This window comes from Argopecten irradians, chromosome 7 (assembly GCF_041381155.1).
Source record: "Argopecten irradians isolate NY chromosome 7, Ai_NY, whole genome shotgun sequence".
NCBI lineage: Eukaryota > Metazoa > Mollusca > Bivalvia > Pectinida > Pectinidae > Argopecten > Argopecten irradians.
The window spans coordinates 30,766,389-30,777,081 of record NC_091140.1 but is presented as its reverse complement, the minus strand read 5'-3'; the positions used below and the strand labels follow the sequence as shown (position 1 = coordinate 30,777,081).

At 40.6% G+C, this 10,693-nt stretch overlaps 1 long non-coding RNA gene across 2 annotated transcripts; it reads left to right on the top strand.

Moving 5' to 3' along the window:
* The first annotated feature begins 1,844 nt into the window (after positions 1-1,844).
* Positions 1,845-10,492, top strand: LOC138328126 (uncharacterized). 2 transcript variants are annotated; one of them, XR_011209165.1, is made up of 4 exons: positions 1,845-2,326; positions 8,554-8,602; positions 9,309-9,393; positions 10,312-10,492. It is a non-coding gene; the product is annotated as an uncharacterized lncRNA (long non-coding RNA). The 2 variants fall into 2 exon arrangements; XR_011209164.1 differs by lacking the exon at positions 1,845-2,326 and having other exon boundaries at positions 8,534-8,602; positions 10,312-10,491.
* Positions 10,493-10,693: the final 201 nt, after the last annotated feature.

Here is a 10,693-nt window from a genome sequence, read left to right as displayed (position 1 = left end):
GGTGTGTAGCCAGGGTCGTGTAAGGACGGCCTCCCATGTATGTGGTGTGTAGCCAGGGTCGTGTAAGGACGGCCTCCCATGTATGTGGTGTGTAGCCAGGGTCGTGTAAGGACGGCCTCCCATGTATGTGGTGTGTAGCCAGGGTCGTGTAAGGACGGCCTCCCATGTATGTGGTGTGTAGCCAGGGGGTCGTGTAAGGACGGCCTCCCATGTATGTGGTGTGTAGACAGGGTCGTGTAAGGACGGCCTCCCATGTATGTGGTGTGTTAGCCAGGGTCGTGTAAGGACGGCCTCCCATGTATGTGGTGTGTAGCCAGGGTCGTGTAAGGACGGCCTCCCATGTATGTGGTGTGTAGCCAGGGTCGTGTAAGGACGGCCTCCCATGTATGTGGTGTGTAGCCAGGGTCGTGTAAGGACGGCCTCCCATGTATGTGGTGTGTAGCCAGGGTCGTGTAAGGACGGCCTCCCGTGTATATGGTGTGTAGCCAGGGTCGTGTAAGGACGGCCTCCAATGTATGTGGTGTGTAGCCAGGGTCGTGTAAGGAAGGCCTCCCATGCATGTGGTGTGTAGCCAGGGTCGTGTTAGGACGGCCTCCCATGTATGTGGTGTGTAGCCAGGGTCATGTAAGGACGGTCTCCTATGTATGGACGGCCTCCCATGTATGTGGTGTGTAGCCAGGGTCGTGCAAGGACGGTCTCCCATGTATGGACGGCCTCCCATGTATGTGGTGTGTAGCCAGGGTCGTGTAAGGACGGCCTCCCATGTATGTGGTGTGTAGCCAGGGTCGTGTAAGGACGGCCTCCTATGTATGTGGTGTGTAGCCAGGGTCGTGTAAGGACGGCCTCCTATGTATGTGGTGTGTAGCCAGGGTCGTGTAAGGACGGCCTCCCATGTATGTGGTGTGTAGCCAGGGTCGTGTAAGGACGGCCTCCCATGTATGTGGTGTGTAGCCAGGGTCGTGTAAGGACGGCCTCCCATGTATGTGGTGTGTAGCCAGGGTCGTGTAAGGACGGCCTCCCATGTATGTGGTGTGTGTAAGCCAGGGGGTCGTGTAAAGGACGGCCTCCCATGTATGTGGTGTGTAGCCAGGGTCGTGTAAGGACGGCCTCCCATGTATGTGGTGTGTAGCCAGGGGTTCGTGTAAGGACAACCTCCTGTGTATGTGGTGTGTAGCCAGGGTCGTGTAAGGACGGCCTCCCATGTATGTGGTATGTAGCCAGGGTCGTGTAAGGACGGTCTCTTATGTATGTGATGTGTAGCCAGGGTCGTGTAAGGACGGCCTCCCATGTATGTGGTGTGTAGCCAGGGTCATGTAAGGGCAGCCTCCCATGTATGTGGTGTGTTAGGGTGTGTAGCATGTAAATTGGTGGTTGATATTGTTTTATGAATATAGAAGTATACTTCACTTCTTTAGGAGAACTACTAGTAATGTCAAGTCCAATAAAGAACGCTTAAACTAGTATTTTTTCGCGACGTACACTTTTTCGCTAATATAAGATGCTCTATCGCCGACAGAGCATAAGCGATACCCGTCAGCCGAACTATAAATTATATTCAATCATAAATATATGTGTCTAATCAACACAAAAATACATATGAAATAATTCATTTTGCTTCATCCTGTATAGGGCATACAATGTAGTGTCGTGGAGTTTTTTGGGACGCAATTCATCAATTTAAATATTTTTATCTTGAAGTAAAAACGTAGCTCAAACTTCTCATTAGTGATAAAGGTGTAAAGTCGTTAGCTTTTGTAACTGAAGAAAAATACTCTATAAATCCTCGAAAACGAATAATGAACAAGTTCTTACATTAGTAATTTAACTATTAGATTATCAGCGTGACATTCGCCACTTTAAAAGTGTTGCGTCCTAATTCATTTTTGATAATGACAGTTCTGACGAAAACATCGATTTGCAAATATATACGGATCCCAATTGCGTGGAGCTTGGTAGATTCTAAAAGTGATTGCCGAGAAAATGAAGGGGAGAAAAGTGACATTTATACGGTAAGTATGAGAATAAGTCACAACGGTTTCGTTCACTGAATAAATAACATTTAGCAGTATTGTGAGAATGCAAACAAAATGGAGGATAATTATTGTGCATTATTTAGATTTCATGGGTTTTATGAAGAAAAAAACCCACATGATTCCGTTCTAATTGTCACTCCGATACCACTTAATAATCTTTAAAGTAAAGACATTTGTATAAAAGTGTATTGACCTCCGTGTCAAGTTTGCTCATCATTTAGCGGAAGTTAGTTAAGAATATCTCGTGTAGCAACAGTATCTGACTACAATGGGACGTGTGTTGCACCGCCGAGGCGATCCTAGGCTGTAGCTAAGGAGAGATGGGAGGTAATCCTCAGAGACTTAAGCGATCTTAAGTCGAGTCGTAGCTAGTATCTGGGTAAGTACAATGATTTACAGAGCGACCTCTAACAGGCACTTACAAAGACAGATTTACAAGCTAGACAACTCTCCAATTACAAACATAAAATTAAAACATACTAAACTATGTACATGACTAGAGGGACGATTCCCATAGTTATCTCACTAACTAAGCTAACAAGTAAGTAAAAATAAAACACAATTGAACACAAAGCATAAATGAATTGGGGGTAAAAAATTCCCCGAATTAAGAGCCGAGCCTACCTATCCAGAACAACCCAAATACGGGAAAATGAAAGCGAGAGAAATTAATTAATTAATTAAGGTGAAAATGTACAAAGTTTGCTGCGAGCCGGCTGCCCCAACCTGAAACAGGGAGGTAGGTTTATCCATTGCTCAGACCAGCTAGCCAAGTGTTGTCTCACTTTCAGGCTTTACTTAAAATAAGGCTGCCAGTGAACAAGTTAAACTTTTGAGATCAACTATCACATAATATATCAAGTAATATTAAAAAGAAACAATACAACAAATATGAGCAAAACAAAATAAAATGATAACTACAACATAACAATTAAAGAATTTTAAGAAGCTAACTGGATGACATGAATTATCAAAAATGGACTTAAAAACAAATATACTCACATAAACACAATGAAAAGGAAAAAAAACAAAAATGAATACCTGAACAAGTTAAGGGGGAGAAGGGGCGGATGGTGGGATGAACAAAATTTCAGCTGCTGGTGAAGCTCCCTCCAAAACTGACTGATGCAGCTAACCCTTATCTCTACTCAATGACCATTGGTCAAGATGGTCACGTGACTAGGGTGCTATTAATAAAACAGTCATGCGCAGCAGTGAAGGTTGTGTTGTGTGTAAACAATTATTTAGGAAACCCAAATAAACATTTTAAACACAACACAACAAGAATATTTAAAGAAAAATTATTTATTAAACCCAGTAAAGTAACTTGTTCAGGCATAAGTACTAATTAAAATTAAAGGTTTGGCATTCTTGGGGTTGCTCTGTTACAACTAACCGTTATATACATAAACAAAAATACTAAAACAAGTACACATATAAAAATATGATGGATGAACTTAGGCGATCCTAAGTTAAGTCTAGAAGCTGGGGCGATCCCCACGCTTGGGCGGACCTACACTAAGAGCTGGGGCGATCCCCAAGCTTAGGCGATCCTAAGCTGTAGCTAAGGAGAGATGGGAGGTAATCCTCAGAGACTTAAGCGATCTTAAGTCGAGTCGTAGCTAGTATCTGGGTAAGTACAATGATTTACAGAGCGACCTCTAACAGGCACTTACAAAGACAGATTTACAAGCTAGACAACTCTCCAATTACAAACATAAAATTAAAACATACTAAACTATGTACATGACTAGAGGGACGATTCCCATAGTTATCTCACTAACTAAGCTAACAAGTAAGTAAAAATAAAACACAATTGAACACAAAGCATAAATGAATTGGGGGTAAAAAATTCCCCGAATTAAGAGCCAAATCGAATGGAGATACAAAACGTAAGTGAATGTAACAGAGTGAGAGCCCCCAAGAATAAATATATAGGTACTTGCGAATGTTGAACATCATGATGTAACAATAATCACCATCGAGAAATGTTCAATTTACTTTGAGCATGTTTGATAGTAGATGGATTGGTATGTATGTAACGTCTAAAGCAATCTGACTTCCATCTACCTAACTCTTGAAGAACATGACCCTCAACTCCAGCAGCTGCGCCGGAAGTGCAAGCGCCTATTCTAAAAGAATGACCGCTGAATGATCGATCATCATAACCTAATCTAGTCAAAGCTTCTTTCAAATAGAACAAAAAGGTTTGTCTGGTGAGAGGCTTATAGCTGTTTTCATTTTCTATGAATAGAGGAGCATCAAAAACAGCACCTTGACTCTGTCTTATATTCAGGTACCTACACATAGTGCTAACAGGGTTTAGGGGTTTATTGTCAAAAATAGAGACAAGAACACCCTGACCAAAAGGGTCAGTTTTAGAATTACGAAGTAACAATTGAAATTGAGATTGGTCGTTGTTCACCACTACATCTCTAATTGTAATAAAACTGTCCTTAAATGACTTGCATGTAAATTCTCCACATCTTAAAAAACCATAAAAAGCTGTTGTAAATGCACATGACAACATCACATCCAAAAAGGGGGTAAATACACCTCTATCGAGAGCATTGCACAAGTTCTGTAAAATTGGGAAAGTAATGGGAAGACGCTTACTTTCAACAGACATATTGGGTTGATTTCTCTTAATAGCACGCAAAATATATGGTAAACGTAAACGGTTAGCCAATGGGTCACCCATACCATTTTTAACATAATGAAACCGTATTCCTGCTAAATACAGTCTAATAGTTTCAAAACGAAAGTGTAAAGAATCTTGGCAAAATGTCACAAATTTCATTAGAATGTCTTCTGTGATTAAAGGTAGCGTATCTGGTAACCACGGCGTGACAAGTCTATGCAACACGAGAAAAGACAAAAAACAAGAGAGAGCTGACTTGTAGGTAGACAAGGTGGATTTACTAAGTGAATTGTCCCACCATAGAGTAAAATCCATACTCAGGCCAGCATGAGCTCCTGCATCGGACGACAGGGTGTAGGTAGATGATCCGCATGTGGTGCTAGACCTCTGAATCTGGTCATCTGCCAACGAGAAAGAGCATCAGCGATACAGTTCTGTTTACCAGCAATGTGTTGGGCAAGAATAACAAAATTGTTTTTCGCAGCAAGTAAAGTGAGGCGTCTCATTAGTTTCATAATACTATCTACTTTTGATCTGCCTTTACTTATAATTTCCACAGTAGCCATATTATCACAATGGAATAAAATTCTCTTGCGCGACCACAAATGTCCCCATAAAACACATGCCATCACAATTGGGTAAAGTTCAAACAAAGCCATAGATGTACGTTCATTTAATATTTCAGGTGGGAAAAAACCTTGAAACCAGTGGCCCTCAAAATAACCTCCAAAGGCTGAAAGTGTGGCATCAGTAAATAAATCTAGATCTGCCGCGTGGGTAATGTCATCTAGAAAGAAAGACACACCATTCCATGATGCTAAAAATGATGACCACATAGCTAAATCTGAACGCACCGCTGAAGTTAACGTAACATGGTGATGAAGTTCCTTGACCGTAGTGGACAGCTTGATGAGGTGTGAGACGAATGATCGGCCTGGACGAATTACTCTGCTTGCAAAGTTCATATGTCCAAGGAGACTTAAAAGTTCACGTTTAGTACAAGTCTTGCGCACCGAAAAAGAATCGAGAATTTCTCGTATTCTGTTTACTTTTTCTAATGGAAGTCGAGCTTCCATTTTAGAAGAATCCAAACAAACACCTAGGTACTCAAGGCATGTACAAGGACCTTCAGTCTTATGCATAGCGATAGGCACACACAGTTTATTGAAAATGCCCAGAAACGAATTCATGATGGCTGTCGCATCAGCATGAGGGGGTTGAACCACAAGGAAATCGTCAAGAAGATGCAGAACATTCTCTATACCGTACACGTTTAGGGCGATCCAAGAAATGGCGATAGACAGACTATCAAAGATTTTTGGGCTTGATCTGCTGCCGAACACGAGTCTAACGAAAAAATAGTATTTTTCTTTCCACGAAATTCCATGTAAAGGCCATAACTCTGGGCTAATTGGTAGGAGTTTAAACGCGTCTGAAATATCAGTTTTCATTAGCCACGACCCTTTCCCTAGGTTTTTGATTAAAGTAATTGCGTCATCAATCTTCACATACTTTAAAGAATGGCTATCTTTGTCGATGAGACTGTTCATACTAGGGTTAAGGGGATCATCATGTGGGGCAGACATGTCCACTATCAAACGTTTCTTTTTTGAATATTTATGTTCAGCCACACCTATAGGGTTGATCCGACAATTAGTGAAAGGAATAGTATCAAATGGTCCTAAAAGAAAGCCTTTATCAATCTCTTTCTGTAGTAATATAGAAACAGTGTCTGGGTCTTTAAGAGCTGATTGAAGGTTTCGACACACAAATGTTCGGTTAGGTATTTGAAGAAAGCCTGTATTAAATCCAACTGATAAACCATTTAGCAGTCTTGACACAAACACGGAATCTGGATGACCGCGAAGTTCATGTTTCAAAGTTTCTACACAAATAGGTGTAGATGCCACAAGTTTTATTTCTTTTTGTGTTGAAGCCCAGTCTTCTCTAAAGGGCACTCTAATTTGGAATGGTTATTCTTGCATGTTAAACACACATGTGATTTGGAACATGCCGCGACATTGCAACCCCTATCTCCATTAAAGTTATTACATATTTCCTTATTGTTGTGGAAAAGTCGAGGCCTACCATGGGTGTCCATCTTAACATTAGAAGTGGTTTTGTTGGATGTTTTTCCAGTGTTGATGATAGTGTTAGCGACTTGCGGATGGATAGAGTTCTGTTCAGGTGAAGAAGGACAGAATGTAGAAAGATGTAAAGAACTTCCACAATAAGTGCACACATTTGACTGACGATTAGTGAAAATGTTACTAAATAACGTATTGTCGCGCACTGACCAATCGACACAAATGTTATTCCATCTGAGATATGCCGCTGCCCGCATGGAGAATTGGCAGTGATATTCATAGAATCCCGGACCTGGGAAACGAGAGGCCATATCGATCACGTCACGCTCATACATGTCGAGCTCGACTCTTCTATGAGGAAAAGTTTGACACATCACTTGCTTATAGGTACCGAAGGCTTGAATAAATTCTCCTAAACTTAACATGCGGTTCAGCCTGTGATCGGGTTTTTGCTCAACCGCACTATTGTCACCAGAGCCTTTAAAGAAGGGAATTAAAAGTGAGGCTAAGTTGATGTCTTTACCTGTCACTATGGTTTTGCCGAACTTGAGGAGACACGGTTTCCACTAAGGGTAAAGTGTGGGCAGCGTATCCGAAGGCTGTTCTGGCAGCATTTGTAGACCCCGGTAATTGACTTGCACTTCCCGCTGCAGCCGATGGTGTGTTGTAAACGTTCTCTCCAGAATTAAAAACTCTGTATGCCGTAGACAGGGTGAACGAGTTGTCAGTCACACTAGTAATGTTCCCGTCAGCGGTCGGGTTTACAGTCTCACGACCTAAAATGCCGATTGAAGCGCTAGCACTAGTATTGACCGGCTGTTGCATCGAATTAAATTCCGCACTGATACCTCTAGAGTCTATTCTGCGCTCTAAAATGTCAACTTTGGAATTCAACAAATTAACTGACTGCGATAATGCAGACAGTACAGAAGTTAGGTTGTCAACATCGTGGGGGCGGCCATCTTGGGTGACGTCACTTGAAGGATTGTGGGATCGCGCACCTTGTAGGGCAGGACTACTGTGCTGATCCTGACCGGACTCTGAGCGAGACTCGATCTCGTTGGCACGTTCATGATCGCGCAAAAGTCGCACAAGTCCAAAACGTCTGATATTAGACGTAAACTGCAGACCTTTATCACGGCACGCTGCTTTCAATCGAGCTAAAGTCCAATTCTCTACCATATCAGGGTCATACGGCGTAGGCCTAGATCTCGATCTGTTGCTTCCTTTCCTCGGCGCCATGTTTGTTTATCCACTTGTAGAACTTGCGTAAATTAGAGTGTACCACAAACACGGAACAATGCATCAAATTACACAGTAGAAGAAACAAGAAAAAGTACATGAAATTCACTGTTCAAAGCAGGACATCGTAAAACGTGTAATCCATGTGATAAATACAGTGTTCATATACATCGTCGTCGAACAAAGGAAATCGACATGGGTCATAGTTCCAGACGTAAACAGAGCCACGTGAGTTTGTAAAACACTTGTAAAACGAAAGTAGAATCACATGTTGAAAAGCGAGTCGTAGATGTCCGGTAAGTGCGAATTGAATTTAAAACTAATCAAGATGATGATGTAGAGAAATAATGAACAAAATTTCAGCTGCTGGTGAAGCTCCCTCCAAAACTGACTGATGCAGCTAACCCTTATCTCTACTCAATGACCATTGGTCAAGATGGTCACGTGACTAGGGTGCTATTAATAAAACAGTCATGCGCAGCAGTGAAGGTTGTGTTGTGTGTAAACAATTATTTAGGAAACCCAAATAAACATGTGTTGCACCGCCGAGACACATCCCACAAACTCCCGTCCACCGACTATATCCAGCGGACTTACAGGTATGTGTATGATTTTTATATATTTCATCGCGTAATATATTGTACATGTTTTGTGTGTACCGTGTAAAAGGAGATCTGAATCAGGGATGGGGCAGTCAGAAAGAGGTAAGGGTTTGTTTGGATCTGTTTATGATGTTTTCTTCTAGTTTTAAAACATTTTGTAAAGGCGCCTTCCTCTCCAATAGCTTACGCGTTTCATTTTCTTTCTAAATCATTTACTTCAACAAATGTAAAAAAAAAAATGTGATCAAAACGTAAGTTAAAGCAAGAAAACCAATACAGTTTGTAATAGAAAGCATTTAAGGCAACGAATGACACTCAGAAGATAACAATCATATTATATTAGTTACTGAAGACATCATCAACCAAATCAGCAACGATAGAAATAAACGAAACTGATTGAAAAAAGAAAATGTTTCTTCAACCATAAGTTACTGCATGTTTCATTATAAAGACAAAAAATTTGGAGACCAATTTTTCAAGCAAAACGATAAAAACAATCTTCTGAATCTTCTAAGACGATTCCCACCAAACATTGTATGAATTGTATGAAATTTTCGCTTAATCATATACACCTACATTGGTGAGAATTTGAACGTGACAGAACAGGTTAATAACATGATGGTGATGTGGCATATTCAGTTAATCAATGGATGACATAACAATAGGTTGGACTATACCACATTTTCTGTATTTCCATTGATAGAAGATGACCATACAATGGTTATGTGTCCATGCCCGACTGAACTTCGTCGTCTTGACCATAATACTAGCCCTATTACCTGTGAATGGTGAGTATGACAAGTTTTACTTTCTGTTTTCTTTAGATCGAGATTTATTTTTCGTAATGACCTAGTGGTTAAGAAGTCATATTACCACAACCCCTCCACCTCTGGATCGCGAGTTCGAATTCCATGTGGGGCAGTTGCTAGCTTCTGACCTCTGTTCGATGTTTTTTCTCCGGGTACTCCGGCTTTCCTCTACCAACAAACCTGGAAGTCTTTACATATGACCCTGGCTGATATTTGGCCGTTAAAACTAATAAAACCCTAATCCATTCTTTCAAAACATTTAATCTTTGTGTGTCCATGTGTTTCCAGAATAATGATTCAAGTACACACACTGTAGTATACACAGTATCGAGATAAATTTACGTTTTTTTTTTCGTTTTGTTTACTTTTTTCAATTTTTTTAATTTTCCAAACAATGTTTTAACAAAGACTACATTTGCCACATATACATGCACATTACTTCCATTTCCTTCCATTCTGGCATTTTCCTCTCATACACTAAAAATTACATTGTTTTATTATTATTATTTATGAAAAGGGGGCAGGGGGTAAGAAAAAACAGATGGGGAGGGGGGAAGGAGGTAAAGGGGGATAAAGGTATGAAGAGGGATGGTATATAAACTAATAAATAAACAATTAACATAAGAGATAGAAAAGGGAAAAAAGGACAGAAAATGGATATCACTTCACAGATCTATATAAATGTGTACATAGTTTTGTTTACTTGTTCAAATAGTTTTACGTACCAGTTTTGGTTACGTTCAAATTCATGTTTATTTTGTTAACGCTCAACAAACCCTTAGATTGAGAAATTATCGGAGTTTAGTGAAATTGGAGAAATCTACAAAACAATAATTATGATCTATCAGAGTTACTTCCCTTCGTACTGACGCGGTAAATACATGTTATGTTTGACAGTGACGGGTGTACAGGTTCGGTTGGCCGGGAGTACCATATCCGGTGCCGGTAGAGTTGAGGTGTATCATCAAGGAGAATGGGGAACAGTTTGTGACGATTCGTGGGACGATAACGACGCCGGAACGGTCTGTCGCTCTCTAGGATGGAGGTAAATAATGTCGATATTAATATGAACTTGAATATGGTAAATAATTTAAATGTTCTTAGTAGAATTTGATCATTAAGTCAAAATACAGATAAGACTGTAGTTAGGTTTCGCCCATTGAAATATAAAGACTACGAAATTGAAATTTATCCTGTACATAGATAATATGACTGAAGGCAAGACCTTAAAGGGCGCAGCCAGATGTTTCGGTAACCATTAATTATGCAATGCTAATAC